Source organism: Salvia miltiorrhiza, chromosome 1, assembly GCF_028751815.1.
Source record: "Salvia miltiorrhiza cultivar Shanhuang (shh) chromosome 1, IMPLAD_Smil_shh, whole genome shotgun sequence".
Lineage (NCBI taxonomy): Eukaryota > Viridiplantae > Streptophyta > Magnoliopsida > Lamiales > Lamiaceae > Salvia > Salvia miltiorrhiza.
Window position 1 is genome coordinate 29,412,018 of NC_080387.1, and position 17,380 is coordinate 29,429,397.

General features: G+C 32.7%; 1 non-coding gene across 1 annotated transcript; it reads left to right on the forward strand.

The window, feature by feature from the left end:
- The first annotated feature begins 9,791 nt into the window (after positions 1-9,791).
- Positions 9,792-9,863, forward strand: TRNAE-UUC (transfer RNA glutamic acid (anticodon UUC)). The gene has a single exon. It is a non-coding gene; the product is annotated as a tRNA-Glu (tRNA).
- Positions 9,864-17,380: the final 7,517 nt, after the last annotated feature.

The window sequence follows — 17,380 nt, forward strand, 5'->3', positions numbered from 1 at the left end:
GTAAATATTTTGTAAAGTAGTCGTTATGCACACTTGACTTTGAAGAAAATATATTTCTTCCCCAAGACCAACAGAAAAGGAACTTGAAGAAAAAGGCACAAACTTTGTAAATCACCAAAGATTTGGTTTCCCTTCTTCACAGAGAGAGAGAGAGAGAGGTGTATGGAGTTGATCTTGAGGAGTTCTCAAAGAGAGACTTACAGGGGTAGTTTGACAAGCTGGCCGCCTCCACAGTTAATCCAACCTTATTTTGTGTTTTACCAATACACACTCATTAATAGTAATACTATATGACGCTTATGGAGGTGGACAGAATGCCAAACTACCTCTGCGAATTACTCTTGACAAACCCTCCAGAGAGACAGGTGAAGATATATCTGTAAAGGTATATATATATATATATAGGCTCCATGAATATTGATTATGGTGTGTGAAAGAGATAACAAGAGGATAGTGTTTGACACCAAAGCCGACACAACATTATTTGGCCTAATAATAATGTTTTCAAATGCCAAATAATGATCTCATAGCTGAATATATATATAATCCAAGATTACTCTTAAATTAAACAAATATATATATGTAATATTCTAAATATATACCACCTATACATTCCATATGGAACAAATATAATGGATATATCAAAAATATGAGTGAAGTTCAAGATGAGTGTTTATGCGGTACTGTCATATCACTGACTAATTAATGCATACCGATGAACATTTTTGTACATATATATGTGTGGAAATATGAAGAAAGTCCGATAAAGGATAGGAGTAGTGTTTTACTACTTTTTATGAGGAGTTTGTATTGTTGGATATGAAAAGGATGTTTAGTGCTGACTTTTTGGAGAACGTAGAGAGAGAGAGAGTAGTGAGTGGGCTTCTTTTCAATATGTTGGTAGAAAGAAACAAGGGTGCATGAGCGTGCATGCTGTTTGTACTATCTGCCCCTTTCTTTTCCTTGTTTTAATCATTTTTTCCATCTTACCAACTTAATTACCTTGAACGTGCGTTTACTTTGATGGATAAATTTATTAGGAGAAACGAGAATAACAAAATTTTATGTCTTTAAATATCTCCTTTTTTCCACATTTTATACAAAAAAGAAAAATTTACCATTTTTTTTCCTTATTTTTACTTCAATTAATGAGGAATAATATTATCCCTCTTGAAGAAAAATTGTGAACTTCTCTTTTGTATAAAATGTGAGAAAAGAAAATAGGCATTTAAAAACATAAATTTTTGTTATTCCTCTTTTTTCCATGATAAGATTTATCCATCAAAGTAAACGCATCCTAAAGAGATTTCATTTTAATTTACTCTTGCTTTTGATGATTGTACCATATGCAATACACTTGTTCAATCCCCCCTCTCTCTTCTAAAGTGTGGAAGGTACAATCTAGACAAGCATGATTGATGTTTCTCGCATATATATATATGAGATCTCTCGTATTCCCGTAGTGAGAGATATTCTTAAAATTATTAAATTATCGATATTGTGTGAATAGTAGTTGTGCAAAAGTTCAAATTGAATCACGGTATGAAATTTGGAATATGGATTTGAAGTTGTGATGAGATAAGGAAATGTTTTTGAAGTAGAGGAGTGGGAGTGTGTTGTGTTTGGTTGCAGAGGCAAATTGGATATGTGATATATTGTGAAGAAGAATAGTAAGGGAAGCTTAGTTTGACCGAGGATGCTCAAATGCTTTATTGACTTGCGCCAAAAGCAGAGTGCAAAATGGAATGCTCTTGTCTCCCACTTAACTAGGTTTCAATGTCAACTTATTAACTCTAACTATAGCTAATTTGATTACATGACACTTGCGCCATCCTAATTTCTATTCTATCTTGATTTCACATTTAATTAAGCTAACATTTTTATCAAAGGTTGAATTTTATTATTATTTTTTATTGACAAAAATCGGGTGGGAAAATACGTACGCAATTGGAGTGAGTATGAAGGTGAGAAATGTGAGGTATTTATAGATAAAAATGCGAAAAAATTGAACTTAAAAAAATGCGAAAAATGCAAATTTTGAGCAGTTAATCGCTTGTTTCGTACTGTTAATCGCTACCCCTCGCTCCCACAAATATATTAAAGGTAATATATTATGAGTAATTTATAAAAAAAAAAAAAGACAAATTTTCAGCGACATAAACACAAAGAGAAAGATAGTTTGAGACCCAAACGTTTGTAACGTGTCAAAATCCAACTAAAGTTTGACCACGAATAAAAGAGGAGAACCACTAGATCTTAATAGTAAGCTCGCAAATAAAATAAATGGAAGACATACATTTCAAAGAATAAAGAAAGGGTAAATATATACTATGCCTTCTATCCATTAATTCTCAACTCATTTCATAACGATATAGGTTTAAAATAATTGTAATTTTATTATTTTATTGTAATTTTAAATTAATTAATTTGATTGAATAGTGAGTTCAAAATAACAATATTAATAAATAATTAAGAAATAATATTGAAGATTAAAATTAGATGATTGTGAGATAAACTTATCAAATATAAAATAGCTCAAGAATTGGTGAACGAACCAAAATAATAAAACGAATTGAGAATTAATAGACCAATGGAGTACTATATTATACTCTATCGTTTCATCTCTCTAGCAAAAGTATATTTTAATGTATGAATAATTATGATATAGTACTTTTTTTTTGGAGGAAAAAGAGAGAGATTTTATTGACCACACGAACATGGGACATGGAGATGACCCTCCACAAACGACGGGGGTTCATTCCAAATATGTATCGTAGAAATATCTCTCGCAGCTTTAGCTAAGCAATATGCTATAGCGTTTCTAGTACGACGGACATTACACAAGCGGACCTCTAGGGTGGAAGCCAGCTCTCGACGGCAAAATTCAGCAAGGACGCCTCTTTCATTGATAAGCCCCACATTCCTCAATATAGCATCACATGCGATCTTGCTATCACACTCCACCCATCCATGCAAGTAACCAAGTCTCTTTAACCACGACAGTGCTTCCTTCACCCCCATAATTCCGCCATCCACAACATCCCTATGACCTGGGACCTTCATTGACTTGCCAATCACAAACTCCGCCACATGGTTTCTAATCACAATGCCAATACCCATGGAATTATCATGTGCGAAGAACGCCGCATCCACTTCACACCTCACCCAACCTTCCGGAATATCATGCCAACCTGCGCAAGACAAGAGGGCCGAGGGAGCAACAGTCACCGGATTAGTTGAAGAAGAAATAGTGCGCGCTAACAACCACTCTTCTCGACAACTATTAGCGAGAGCCACAGTACGGCTGGGGATAGGGAGAACATCCTCTCATACCGCCTTATCACTATTCCAAATATGCCACATCAGCATACTCACCTTTGCCACCAACACTCCATCAACAATATTCATAAGAGAGGAAATTGCTTCCTTAAAAGAGTCGCAGTCCGTACAGAAGCCAACAAAATCGAGTACCCACCAACTTCCGAACAATGCTCCGCGAAGGGACAAGCAAAAAAAATATGCCACAAATTCTCATAAGCCACTTTACAAACACCACACTCATCGCCCACCTGTATACCGCACGACAGGAGTTTCACGTTTGAGGGGAGATTATCCTTAGCAGCTCTCCACAGAAAAGATTTCACCTTCGGGGGGACGGTCAGCTTTCGGATTTGAGACCAGGGCCCCTCCTCTCCATAGCGAGTGTTCAAAGTTAGAGAACTCGCAATATTATATGCAGACTTAACGGTATAACACCCGCTGGAAGAGTAGTGCCAAATAGGCATGTCCACACCAGAATCCAGACAGATCGGGATACTAACAATGGCTGCCACATCCTCGGCAGACAGCAGCTGTTCAATGACCTCAGTTTTCCATTCACAGTTAGCCACATCAATAAACTCGGCGACACACAAATCTTCCAAACCCGGCGGATGGTGAATAGATTATACCGTCATAGTTTTTATTCAAATCTACCTTAGGTCGTGTTTTTGGTTAGTTTCTAATGATTGAAGAGTATAAAATTAATTATTATTGTAATTATTCATATTTATATCTGTATGTATAAATTGGTATGATCTATGCTGCTGAATTAGAAATTTTATTAAAGTAAAGAAAAAAGAACAAACCCTTGACAACACATATTGCAAACTAGGGGGCTCGCTAAAACCTCTTAAGAAAATAGGAAAAAGAGTACCCAAGAGAACCTTAAAGAAAATACGGGTGAGGAGCGGAGGTGGAATAATCTCAGAAGCTATGGCTGAACCATCGCCTCCCGGCTCACTCAACCCGTTAAAACAAGAAATATAAGCCACGAAAAAGTTCCTTAGCAAATAACACTCAGGCTTGATAACACAAGCCATGAGCAAGAGAAAACCCTAACGGAGTCGGACCTCGGGCCAAGTCCTAGCGCACCAGGAACTTGAAAACCCGCGAGCCACCACTCGAAACCCCATGACCAGACGCGGAAATCATCATCACTCCAGAAGAAGTCTGATCCACCTTTAGCGCAACACCATTGCGCCATTCCGACTGCAACCTGAAGTCAGCCGCCATTAACGTGAGTATAGATTCTAAAAAAGTCTTCATGCACCAGATGAGATATCTTCGGAATAATGTGAGGCCAAAAGCCCTCAATCGGCACCTTTGATGCGAGAAAGTCTGCCGCGCGATTGCCTTTGCGGAAAATATGTGAGACTCGAAATACGAGACCGAAGGCAAATGAAATAGCACGTCATGGTGCTCTATTAAAAAAGAACAATGAGGATATGAATTTTCTATACAAAAGTTGGAATAAATGGCATTCATGGTGGAACTGATGTGAGAGATAAATAGATGAATGACGTGTGACAAGAACACTGAAAAACTCATGAAAACAAAAGGAAACAAATAGAGAAGAAATGTTAAATAGGAAAGGAAAAGATAAAATGAAAAAAAAAAAGGAAAAAACAAAAGACAGAAATTCATCGAAAAGAAATGTAGCATTCCTTGAAAACAAAAAAAAAGGAATAGCAACATATAAAAAATAAGCGACAAGAAAGTATCTAGAAGACAATAAAAGAAATAGAGAAAGAAAACAACGACTCAAAATGAGAAAAATCTCCATTGTACAAGTGTACAAAATCAATAAATAATTAATCTACATATATTATACTACCAAATGAGACAATATTGATGGAAGATTGGAGCTAGAAAACAATTTTTTGATGAAAGTTGTGTGTGTATATAAACATTAGGGAAATTAAATGTAAGTGACCGTTCATTCAAACAATTAGATGAAAAATGTCTGCTCAACAAAAGATTTATTTATACTAATTCAGAAAAAAAAAAAAAGATTTATTTATACATATTTGATTTGAACACTTTCCAGCAGAAAGTCAGTTATTTAAAAAATAAAAGATACATGTTGACTAATACGTGAAAGTATTATCAACTTTTAGATATGTAAAGCCATTATATCAAGGGGTATTTTCTTCGTCAGTCGCTTTTCTTTCCTTTTTTTCTTTTCTCCTTCGTATATTCATTATATCATTTCCACTTTGTGGATACGATCACGAGTTTTAAAAAAATTATAAATAATACTAATTGATAATAGTAAGTATTAAGTATTAGTATTTGTAAGTGGAGTTTAAGTCTCACTATTATTGTGAATGGAGTTTGTGGATCATATTAATATAAATAAAAGTAGAAATGATATTGTAGACGGACGAAAATGACAAAAGTGAAAATGATATCGGGAGTAAATCGAATGGCAATTAGGGATGGCAGTAGATCTTGGACCCGGTCCAGATCCGTGGATCCAGATCCGTTTTTACGGATTTGGATCTCAATTTTTTGGACCCGACGGATCTGGATCTGGATCTCAGTTTTGAAAACGGATCTGGATCTGGATCTTGAAATTTTAGATCCGGATCCGGCCCAGATCCGACCCGTGGATCCGTTTTATTTTATATATATATTTTATATTTTATATTTAGTTTACTAATAATATTAACTAAATTAAAAATAATAAATAAATTATATTCAAAAGAATAAAAACTAAAAGTAATTAGATAAAAGTATTTTGTGTTATATTTTTCATGATGGAAATTAGATGTTGTTGATTTTGTGAATTTTTTTTAATTTAATTTGAAAATAGTAGATTCATGGATCTGGACCCGTGGACCCGCGGATCTGACGGATCTGGATCTGAATCCAAAATTTTCAGATCCACGAATCTGGATCTGGATTTGGTATTGGCCAGACCCGGTCCAGATCCGGCCCATTGCCATCCCTAATGGCAATGTTAAAATCTATGTGTATATTATATTAATTGATCTCGAACAAAATTCTGGTAAAGTAATAGTTTGATATTTGATTTTTCTTTTTCAAATACTAATTTGTCATCTTCCGGTGCATGACCAAATATGTCCAGTCCCTTTCTAATTTGCGATTATCGGGAAAATTGAGACTTTTTTTTATTTTATTTGGGGGAGTTGGAGAGGGGGAGCAATGGGGTTTGAACCCGGGACTTACTGTTCACACACAGAAGGTCGCACCGCTTGGTGTCCCTTGGGGACTATGGAAGTTTCTTTTAAAGAGTGAATAAGTCGAGTTTAATTATGTTTAACTTGACCCCAAGTGGTGCGACCTCCTATGTGTGAATAATGAGGTCTCGAGTTCAAACCTCATTGTTCCCCCTCCCCAACGTCCCCAAATAAATAAATAAATAATTATTTTTAACTCAGTAACACTATTAATTCAAGCTCCACCAGATTTTGACAAATTATTTACTAATCTAACAAGTTTAGGGACACGTAAAAAATAATGACTAATTTGAATATATTTTGTAATTAGTTATTGTAGAAAACTCAATAAAAATTATAATATGACTTATCAACCATATAAGACTTATATATATATATATATATATATATATATATATATATAGGGTGAAGTTCAATAGAGATTTATCTTTTTTGAGAAAATGAACAAATCTATACATTTTACGAACATATCAACATAACTAACGAACAAACGTATTTAGTAAATATAGTGAAAATCTCGCCCCCATTAGGATTCGAACCCAGGTCAAAATGTTTGTTCATACGGTATATTAATTTGTTCATCAAAATTGTAGATCTGTTCGTTTTTGTTTTCACGCATTCTTTTTCTCTAAATATTTAGCATTTTCTATTGAATCTTTATCTCTCTCTCTCTCTCTCTCTCTCTCTCTCTCTCTCTCTCTCTCTATATATATATATATATATATATACAATGTTAGTTTCTATGGAGATTTTTTTTTTAATTTAGAAACGTTGAACGTGTCAATAATTTTTTATAAACATACCAGAAATTTTATTGAACGTTTAAGGATCGAATCTCGGAGTACGAGATTTACAAAAAATACGTATTTTCAACAAATACGTCCATTCATAAGAAATTATTAACATGTTCATCACAATTATTGATATGTCATCAAAATCTGGACACATAATTTATTTTTAATTATTGACCGTTCGATGGATCATGATCAATGGATGAGATTGTTTCTCCCTTATTTCAATATGTATCTGTCTCTATTAAACTTTTTCCTATATATATATATAGAGAGAGAGAGAGATGTTTCAATTGAGAATGCTAAATATGTTGAGAATTGAGAATTCATCCAAACCGTTGTGAACAAGTCATTTCATTTTGATGAACATGTCAATATTTTTTATGAACGCGCGTTTTGATCTGGGTTTCAAATTCTGCCGATGACAAAAAAATTTAACAAATTAAATAGATACATATATTCATCAATTATATTGGTATGTTCAAAGAATTTATTATTTGTTCATTATTCTCATTTTTTACAAAAATCAAATTCTCAATATAACCTAACTATATATAGGGAAGAGCTACCGTAAGAGCATCTCTTAATTAAAATAAGAAATAAGAACTAGGAAAAATGTATGAATTTTATGTAGAATGCGTATGAATTCGATGTATAAAAATATGAATTGCGAAAAATAATTTTTTGCTGCCTTTGGGATTCAAACTCATGACCATGAATTCATCCAACAGGATGATGAATCAACCGTAGATCTTGATGATCTAAGGGTTGAAAACGATTCTTATTTTATATATTAAGAAGGGAAGAGTCCAATGGAGACCACTCCCCTATATAGAGAATGAAGACCAAATCAGAGCCATTGATCTCACTGAAATCAATGAATCAGATTCATCTGAAATTCTTCAAGTTTAGGAAATCCAGTAAATTCCTCATTTTTCAATTCCGGGAACCAACGAACATTATTATGAACTTACGAGCATAAATATGTTTATTTGTATGTTCATTTGTTTTTATACGAACATATCGACGAACATTAGTATGTTAGTAAGTTCATAATAATGTTCGTTGGTTCCCAGAATTGTAAAATGAGAAATTTACGGGATTTTCTAAACTTGAAGAATTCGGATTAATCTGATTCATTGATTTTGGTGAGATCAATGGCTCTGATTTGGTCTCTATTATCTATATAGGGAAGTGGTCTCCATTGAAGCTGACCATATATATATATATATATATATATATATATATATATATATATATATATATATGGAGAGGTTCAAATAAGAACCACTAATAAAATAAGAACGGAGAACCATTTTAAGCCATTCGATCATCAAGATATACGGTGGATGCATCATCTTGGTGGATGGATGCAGGTGCTGGGTTCGAATCCTGAAGGGAGCAAAAAAATTATTTTTTTCGGATGCATTAAATTTAATAGCGTATATATAGGGTGCAGTTATAGTGAGAATCACAATTATCGTGAGAACATAAGAACCAATAAAATTACTGCATCTGCTATACAAATTAATGCATCCGCTATTAAATTTAATGCATCCGAAAAAAATAATTTTTTTGCTCCCTTCAGGATTCGAACCCAGCACCTGCATCCATCCACCAAGATGATGCATCCACCGTATATCTTGATGATCGAATGGCTTAAAATGGTTCTCCGTTCTTATTTTATTAGTGGTTCTTATTTGAACCTCTCCCTATATATATATATATATATATATATATATATATATAGATATATGACACAACATGTTTGTGGGAACTAGGAAAATTATTATCGTTGAAAAAAAAATACTCCATCCGTCCGTGATATCGTTTCCACATTGTGGACAACGCGGGTTTTAAGAAAAGTGGTGGATAGTATTCCCTCCGTCCATGAAAGAACTTCGTAAGAGGGAGTGACACGAGTTTTAAGAAAAAAGTTGTTGAGTGTATTGAGAGTAGAGAAAAAGTTGTTGAGTGTATTGAGAGTGGTGAAAATGTGTTATAATTAATATTGAGAGTTGTGAAAAAGTGAAAAATAAGTAATTATAAATTGCGGAGTATAGTCCAAAAATAAGCAGGAAGTTTTTTTGTAGACCTCCTAAAAAGGAAAGATAGGAAATTCTTTCATGGATGAATGGAGTAGTAGATAATAGTGGATATTATAGTGAGTGGAGTTTGGGCCCCACAATAAAGGCACTTTTTGATGAAAATATAAGGTTAAGAGAATAAAGTGTTATGTGGACCCTATAACTATAAATGAAAGTGGAAACGATATCGCGGACGAACTAAAATGACAAATGTGAAAATGATATCGCGGATGGATGGAGTACTTCTTAAACTCGGATTAGAATATTTTAAATTTCTTTGAGCAGTTCAAATACTAGTACATCTTATTTTCTTAATTCTTATTATCCTTAAAAAAATTATTATCCTTAAAATTAGACATTATAATTAATTTCATTTAATCGTTCACTAATCCGTTGTCGTCCAGCGGTTAGGATATCTGGCTTTCACCCAGGAGACCCGGGTTCGATTCCCGGCAACGGAATATTTGTTTTTGTCAACTAAATAATTTACTTTGTTTCAATCAGTTCTTACATAAACTTAAATTTTTTAAAAATAGTAGTAAAAGGTAAAAGTGAAGTGCGAAGGTATTATATTATATTATTACTTTATTACTGGTATTTTACGCACGGTCTAATTATTTTTATGTAGTTGTAATAAATAATAGTAGTGCTATAGAATTTTATAAGTGTATTTAAGTGATACAAAAAAAAATACAGAGTATTCAAATTCAATTGAAAATTTATATTGTACTAGCACACGGCCACTCGTGCGATGCACGATCAGTATGGAAACTAAACGATATTTTAAATAAATAAATATGTATATTAAATATATATAATTTGAACATAAATAAATGTAAATATAAAATTGAAATTCAATAAAAAAACATGAATTCGAAAATATATAAATTTTCAATTTTGTATTTTCAATTACCAATTAATTGATTTTCATTGATAATTAAAAGAAATTATAAAAGAGAAAGGAGAGATAAAAGATGAGAGAGAAAAAAAATATTTTTGTAACTTTAATTGATAATAACTTATTCGCTTTAAATTTATTTTTTATAATATTTATATCAAATTAAAGATCTTTTCGTTATCTTTAATTTAACATTCATGTTGAATATCTTTTTATTAATCAAAGTTGACGATTTTTTATAAAAGAATTAAAATAAAAAAGAAAAATGAGGAGAGAGAAATTTTGGTGGGAAAAAATAGTCGTTATACTGCTCTTTTATATAATACATTGATGATAAAAAAAGATAAGAAATGAAAAAACAAAAGTAAGACACAAACATTACTTACAAAGTAAAAAAAGAATATTTAAAGATATATGAACAGTACACAAAATTGAGAAAGTTTAGTCAATTTAAATGCTTTGCACTGCATGATCATTGCTATATATTTGTCATATATAGCAAGAGTACTATAGAGTTGTGATGAGGAGTAATATATGCAGAGCAGAGGAATGACCTTTATCAGGGAAGCGGACCTCGTCAGAGGAACGGTCTTCACCAGAGAAGTGGCTTCCGTCAGAGAAGTCACCCCCGCCAGAGGAATGGCTCTCGCCAGAAAGATCACTAAAAGAGCGGAGAAATCCCTCGTCTAAGGGCAAATTTACTATTATGCCCTTGACCACGCGAGGCGCATGTTTTAACAAAGAATTTACTATTTTGCCCTTAACATGTAATCTATAAATAGTCATGCACACGCACCATGTAAAACTACGTTATCTTCACTCGCAATACTACTGCAGTTTCATTTGTGCTCTCAACTACTTAGCATTTCTCTCGCTTTTCCAAACAACACTAGGTATAATTCATAATCTGCAATAATTCACCGATAAAATCTATATCTATCCGTTTATAATTCACCAAGTTGTGAAAATATTTTTAAGTCATAAAAGACAAAATACATAGTAACTAAATGAAATTGAAAATTAAAGTTACATAATACGGAAGTAGGAATTGAAAAAACAAAAAATATATATTATATGAGATACTAAAACACAAAGCAAGAGATACTAATTCAAAATTTTCCACATTTTTATTGAATTTAATCAAGAGATAATATACATAAGCATTGATTAAATATATATTTAGATTTAAAATTTGTAAATAAAATTACTAAATAAAATGACACACATAGACAATTTCACTATATATTTCATAATTCTAACTTATAAATGGGCCAGAAGTAAATAAGATGCTCAGATTTTGTATTCTAACTCATGTTGTAGGGTCCCTAGGGGACACCAAGCGGTGCGACCTCTTGTGTGTGAACAGTGAGGTCCCGGGTTCAAACCCCACTGCTCCCCCTCCCCAACTCCTCTAAGTAAAAAAAAAAAACTCATGTTTTAGGCTTAGAAAATCTATTTTATTGGGCTTTTCACCAAATAACTAACTCCAAAAATTTTAATTAAAAAAAATATTTAAATAATAAATCAAATAAAATTTTAATATTTTATATATATCTCACCAAACATTATTTTTTTTAACTATCTCAACAACAATTTCTTTTTTCTTTATATCCGTGCGAAGCACGGTTTGAGTATTCATACGTATTTTTAACACATACCAACAAAAAAAAAACTTAAGAATTGAAAAAAGAAATTAACTAAAAAGAAATTAATTAAACTGACACAACTAAAAATATATAGTAATTAAATGAAATAGAAAATTTATAAAGTAATAAAAAAAACTTAAGAATTCAAAAAAGAAAAAAGTTTCATATCACACCGTTTATATCATAAAACAATAAAACACAAATATTTTTTACAAAGTAAAAACATAATATTTGAAGGAATATCAATATTATACAATATAATGACATACATAGAATATTAAATTATTGATTGTGTAAATTTGTACATTATTATTTAAGTTAATAAAGAGGTAATATACACAAATATTATATTATAAATATATATTCATATTTAATATTTGTTTGCAAAATTAGTAAACAAAATGACATAAACATATAAAAAATATAAAAAGACAAATACAATATATATGTGTATATATATATATATATATATACACACACATAGATAATAAAATAATCTCTTCATTCACGAAAATTATAGAGTGGTTTGAGACACAAGTTTCAATAAATTGTTGTGAGATATGTATAAAGTAAAAAAAATGAATCTTCTAAAATTGAGTGGGAAAAGAGGCAAATCAAAGTTGATGTGTTAAATAGTAGTGTTTTGTTGTAAATATTGACTATGAATGGATATAAAATATAATGAGTAGTTTAAAAAAAAAAATTGTGGACTGTTGAAGTACTTCCTCTGTCCCATTATTGTTGGCATATTTTCTTTTTTGCGGTGTCCCAATAATAATGGTCTGTTTCTATTTTTGGTAATGATTTTACACTACAAATAATGTGGCCTCATACACCTTTGCACACTTTTACACTATAATCTGATTCTCCCAAAAGAAATAGGTCATTAATAGCAGGACAAGGGGGGGGGGAGTAGTATATTAAAGATACCTACATAAAACATTCTAGAAAACTTACATATGAACAATATTTTGAGTACAATTTTCATCATCATCTCCGTATATCATAATTTTCATACCTCGGTGATTAGTAACTCTTGATACAGATTAACCCTAACTTGTATTAATCGCCATTACATAAGACAACACTAATGAAAATTATCGACATTAGAATTTGAACAATAATTTTGTTCAACATTATGTTCACTCTACAATATCTCATTCAAAACTTGCATACTAATAATAATTAATATAATTTCATTACAATTATCTATGTTTCTTAATAGCGTAATTACAGTTTCAACTTTCACCGAACACCTAATTTCATTTATAAACTTAGACATGTAAATTTCATCCAACAAATTGCTACTTTAGTTAGATTTACGTGCATCATCTGAATTGCAAGTATAGCTCTATCACTATGACCATCCTTTAGATCACCAATGATTTAAAACAACACTATGGCATCCTTCAAATCACCAATGATATCCTTAAAATAATATATGGAAAGAAAATTCAATGGAAATATTCTATAATATAAATATTAAATAAATTCAAAAGCATAAAAAAATAGATTAATTTAATTTTACATGTGCAACAGAGTAATCGCTATCTCATCATCACTCTTTCACCTCAATTTTAAGTTTACCTCTCTCTCTCTCTCTCTCTCTCTCTCTCTCTCTCTCTCTCTCTTCTCGCTTTCTTCCCCCTCAAGCATGGCATTTATATTTTTCTACTCCTTCTCCCATCCCCTTTCAGTTAGGCCAATATCAATTTCTTGATATTGATATTGATATTGATAAACAAAACTTCTTTATAATATATATATTATTTCATAATTTAATAAAAAAATTAATATAACGAAATTTTGTTTATCAAAAAATTATTATGAAAACTCTTATATTGTTTTCATCAATTGAACAATAATATATATATATATATATATATATATATATAATTCAAAGTGTATAAATCATTTCAACTATGTAACTAATTTATGATGATATTTTTTGAGAAAAAAAAAACATATACTTCATCTGTCCCATAAACAATGGTTCACTTTTATCAATGTATCAATTTATTTTTTACTTATTCTACGACATATATTTCATCAAGTGGGTCTCTTTCTCCACTTATAATAATAAATCATTTTTTAAGTAGCAATGTAAGGGGTTAAGAATTTTCTCTCTCTAGAGAGCTCCCTTCCCTTGCGACTCTCCTCTTTTTTCCACACTTCGGATTATCCCGAGTTAGTTCTCTTCCTTACTCGGATCTACGTCCGAGTTTAAGTCAATATTCAATGCTCCCTCTCGATTCCACGTTGTTCTTGCTCTCACGAAGTTCCTCACAATGGTGTCTTCCCTCAAGTTGGGTTGGCGTTGTTCACTGCTCAGTTATGACTGAGTTCAGTTCACCTCCACTACTGAGATGCATCTTAGTTAAGTCCTTCGGGTCAGGTGCTGCTGCACGGTGATTCGCATTACGTTGTTCCACTGGTGGCCTTGTTTGTGCTTTCCCAGCCACGCGTAAGGGCGTACTCTGTGGCTTTGGTAGCCTTTCATTCCTCGGTGGCTTGCTGAGCTTCGGCCCAGAACCTTGCCACGCCTAAGACTTTCGTTACTCACTCCATTCATTGACTCGGTCCACCTTTCGACTCTTTTTTTGAAGCTTTATGTTGATTGGTAATCCTTCAACTTTTCGATGCAAACGGGTGTTGTACCCCATCCAGTCTCCATTTAGGCTTTGTGACTTGCTCATTTGGTCCTTACGGCGTGAGTTACACATTTGTACTTCGGCTATGCTTTTCTGGCTTAACCGTCGTTGTTGTTACTGCGTTACCATGAGCTGTTCCAGTTCTCATTCCTACTCCTTATAGCAGCTATACCGGAGGCCACTTGGTTTTTCCCCACATGAGGGGTGCGGGAACTACCTTTTCCAACCTCTATTCATTCTGCGTAACTTTTGTTGGATATCAGCCCATTTTCTAACCTTTCTGATGAGTTCTCGAGCACCCGGGCGTTCGTTTGTTGTGTTTCTCCGCCTTGAGCCTTCTAAGTCTGTTTGGGTCCACTAGTTTTGCGGGAGACTTGGTGGTCTCGTTCATCCTCGTTTGGCAGGACGTGGGATGTCCCTCCAACCTTAATCATTTCAGTCCTCACCAGCGTTCTTGATTCCTGGCACCTTCGTTCGTTGATGTGGTTCCTCTCGAGATTTTATTGTACCCGTGCGATGCACGACCAGTAAATATATAAAACTTTGTATGCACAAATAATCAATATATAAATATATGTAAAAAAATAAATATAATGATGTAAATAAATAATATTACATATATAATAAAATACTTTTCTATCCATCAAAACTACAGTGTGAATTGAAAGCATGGGTTTTGATAATTGATAATTGAGCGGATAAAGGACCCATCAAAATCGAAGTATTAAATGGTTGGATTGTTTTGTAAATATGGAGTGTTATTGAGATATAAAATATAACCGATAGTCTTCAAAAAATAAAATACTACAATTTTCGTGGACGAATTGAATAATATATTTAAAATACTTACATCTAACATTTTGGATGACTTCCCTATGAAAGACATTCTTTATATACGTACAATTTTAATCCTCGTCACCATACATTAGAATTTTAACCTCGACAATTAGTAGCGCTTGCGTTACTAATTGACCATAACTTTTATTAATCGTCATTATATAAGACACAACTAATGGAAACTGTCACCATTGAAACTTGAATGGTAATATTGGATCTGAAGGCGTTAACAATAATTGAGGTATTAAAATCTTATGCCCAACATTATGTCTGCTCAACAATATTTCGTTGAGAATTCGAAGACCAATAATAATCTATTTGATTTCATTATGGTGATATAAGTTTCTCAATAACAAAACTGGAGTTTCATTTTATATATTTTTTAAATAATTGATGATTAGGTGCATTTGAATACCTAATTTCATTTACAAACTCAGGCACATAAATTTCATCCAACAATGTGCTACTTAAGTCAAATTTACATGCACTATCTGAACTAAAATAATTTTGAATATCATATTAATTAATTCTGAACTAAAATGTCGCTGACTTGTTATCCACGCAAATAGTTGTTGGCTCTTTTTGTGGCCACCCGAGCTCCATTAATAAGCTTCTGAGCCAAACTGCATGGCAAACACTGGATGTGGCAGCCACATATTCAGCTTCACAAGTTGACAGCGTGACTATGGGTTGCTTCTTCGACATCCAGGTGAAAGTGGTGTCTCCCATGAAAAACACGAACCCGCTTGTACTCTTGCGGTCATTAGAGCATTGGCAACGCAGCTCCTCGAGCATTACTCGAGTAAGGCAATTTCTTCGTGTATGGCGTTGCAATGGCTGTTTCCTCGAGCATTACTCGAGTGCTCGGGTAGCACTCGAGTGGTGCGTGCTATGCACGCGCCTCAAATAAAAAAAATTATTTTAATTTCCAATGGCTGTTTTTTTTGTTTTTTTTATTAAAGTTTTATGTAATATTTAGGATTTTATAATTAATGCAATTTAAATTTGAAATAAATTGTGTTATTTAAATTTGAGCAATTAAATTTAAATGAAAAACATAAAATCAAAACTAATGTTATCAAGTAGGCTATCAAGGAACCTCAATGCAGCACTACCTACTCAATAACACAACCACTATCAAGTAGGCTATCAAGGAACCCCATTGCGGATGCTCTTATTATCTCCAGCCCAATCGCTATCACTATAGCCAACAAGCTTATAATCATCAGTATTTGAATAGAATAGGCCATAGTTGAGCGTACCTTTGAGATATCGTAGTATTCTCTTTGTTGCCTTAAAGTGGATGGAGGTTGGATTTTCCATATAGCAACTCACGAGCCCTGTCGCATAAAGAATGTCAGGCCTTGTGCAAGTTAAGTATCGTAAACTTCCAACCAAGCTCTTGAATAATGTCGGGTCTACCTTTTCTCCTCCATCGCTCTTGGATAATTTTATCCCGCACTCCACTGGCGTGTTGATTCCAAATAAGCAGTTTTTCTAACTAAAAATTATTTCATTAGCTTATAAGCTCAATTATCCAAACTCTCTGATAACTTATAAGCTCTTGAGAAACTATATCTTATAAGCCTTTGAAATATCTTTTAAGCTTCAAGAACTTATAAGCTCTTTAAAATAAATGGTTAATAGTGTTTTATGTCCCGAACTTTCAGCGTTTTCCACAAAATGTCCCGAACTTTCATTTTCTTCTAAAAAACCTTGAACTTTCAACGTTTTTCAACAATGGTGGTTCCTAATATGGTTTTCCAACAATGGCGGTCTCCAACATATTTCTTTCGGCGAGATAATTCATCTTTTTGTCACCGAATTTGTATAGTGGGACGTTTTATGGAAAAAACTGAAAGTTTAGGAATTTTTAGGAGAAAATGAAAGTTCGGGACATTTTGTGAAAAACGTTGAAAGTTCGGGAGATAAAACACAATTAACCC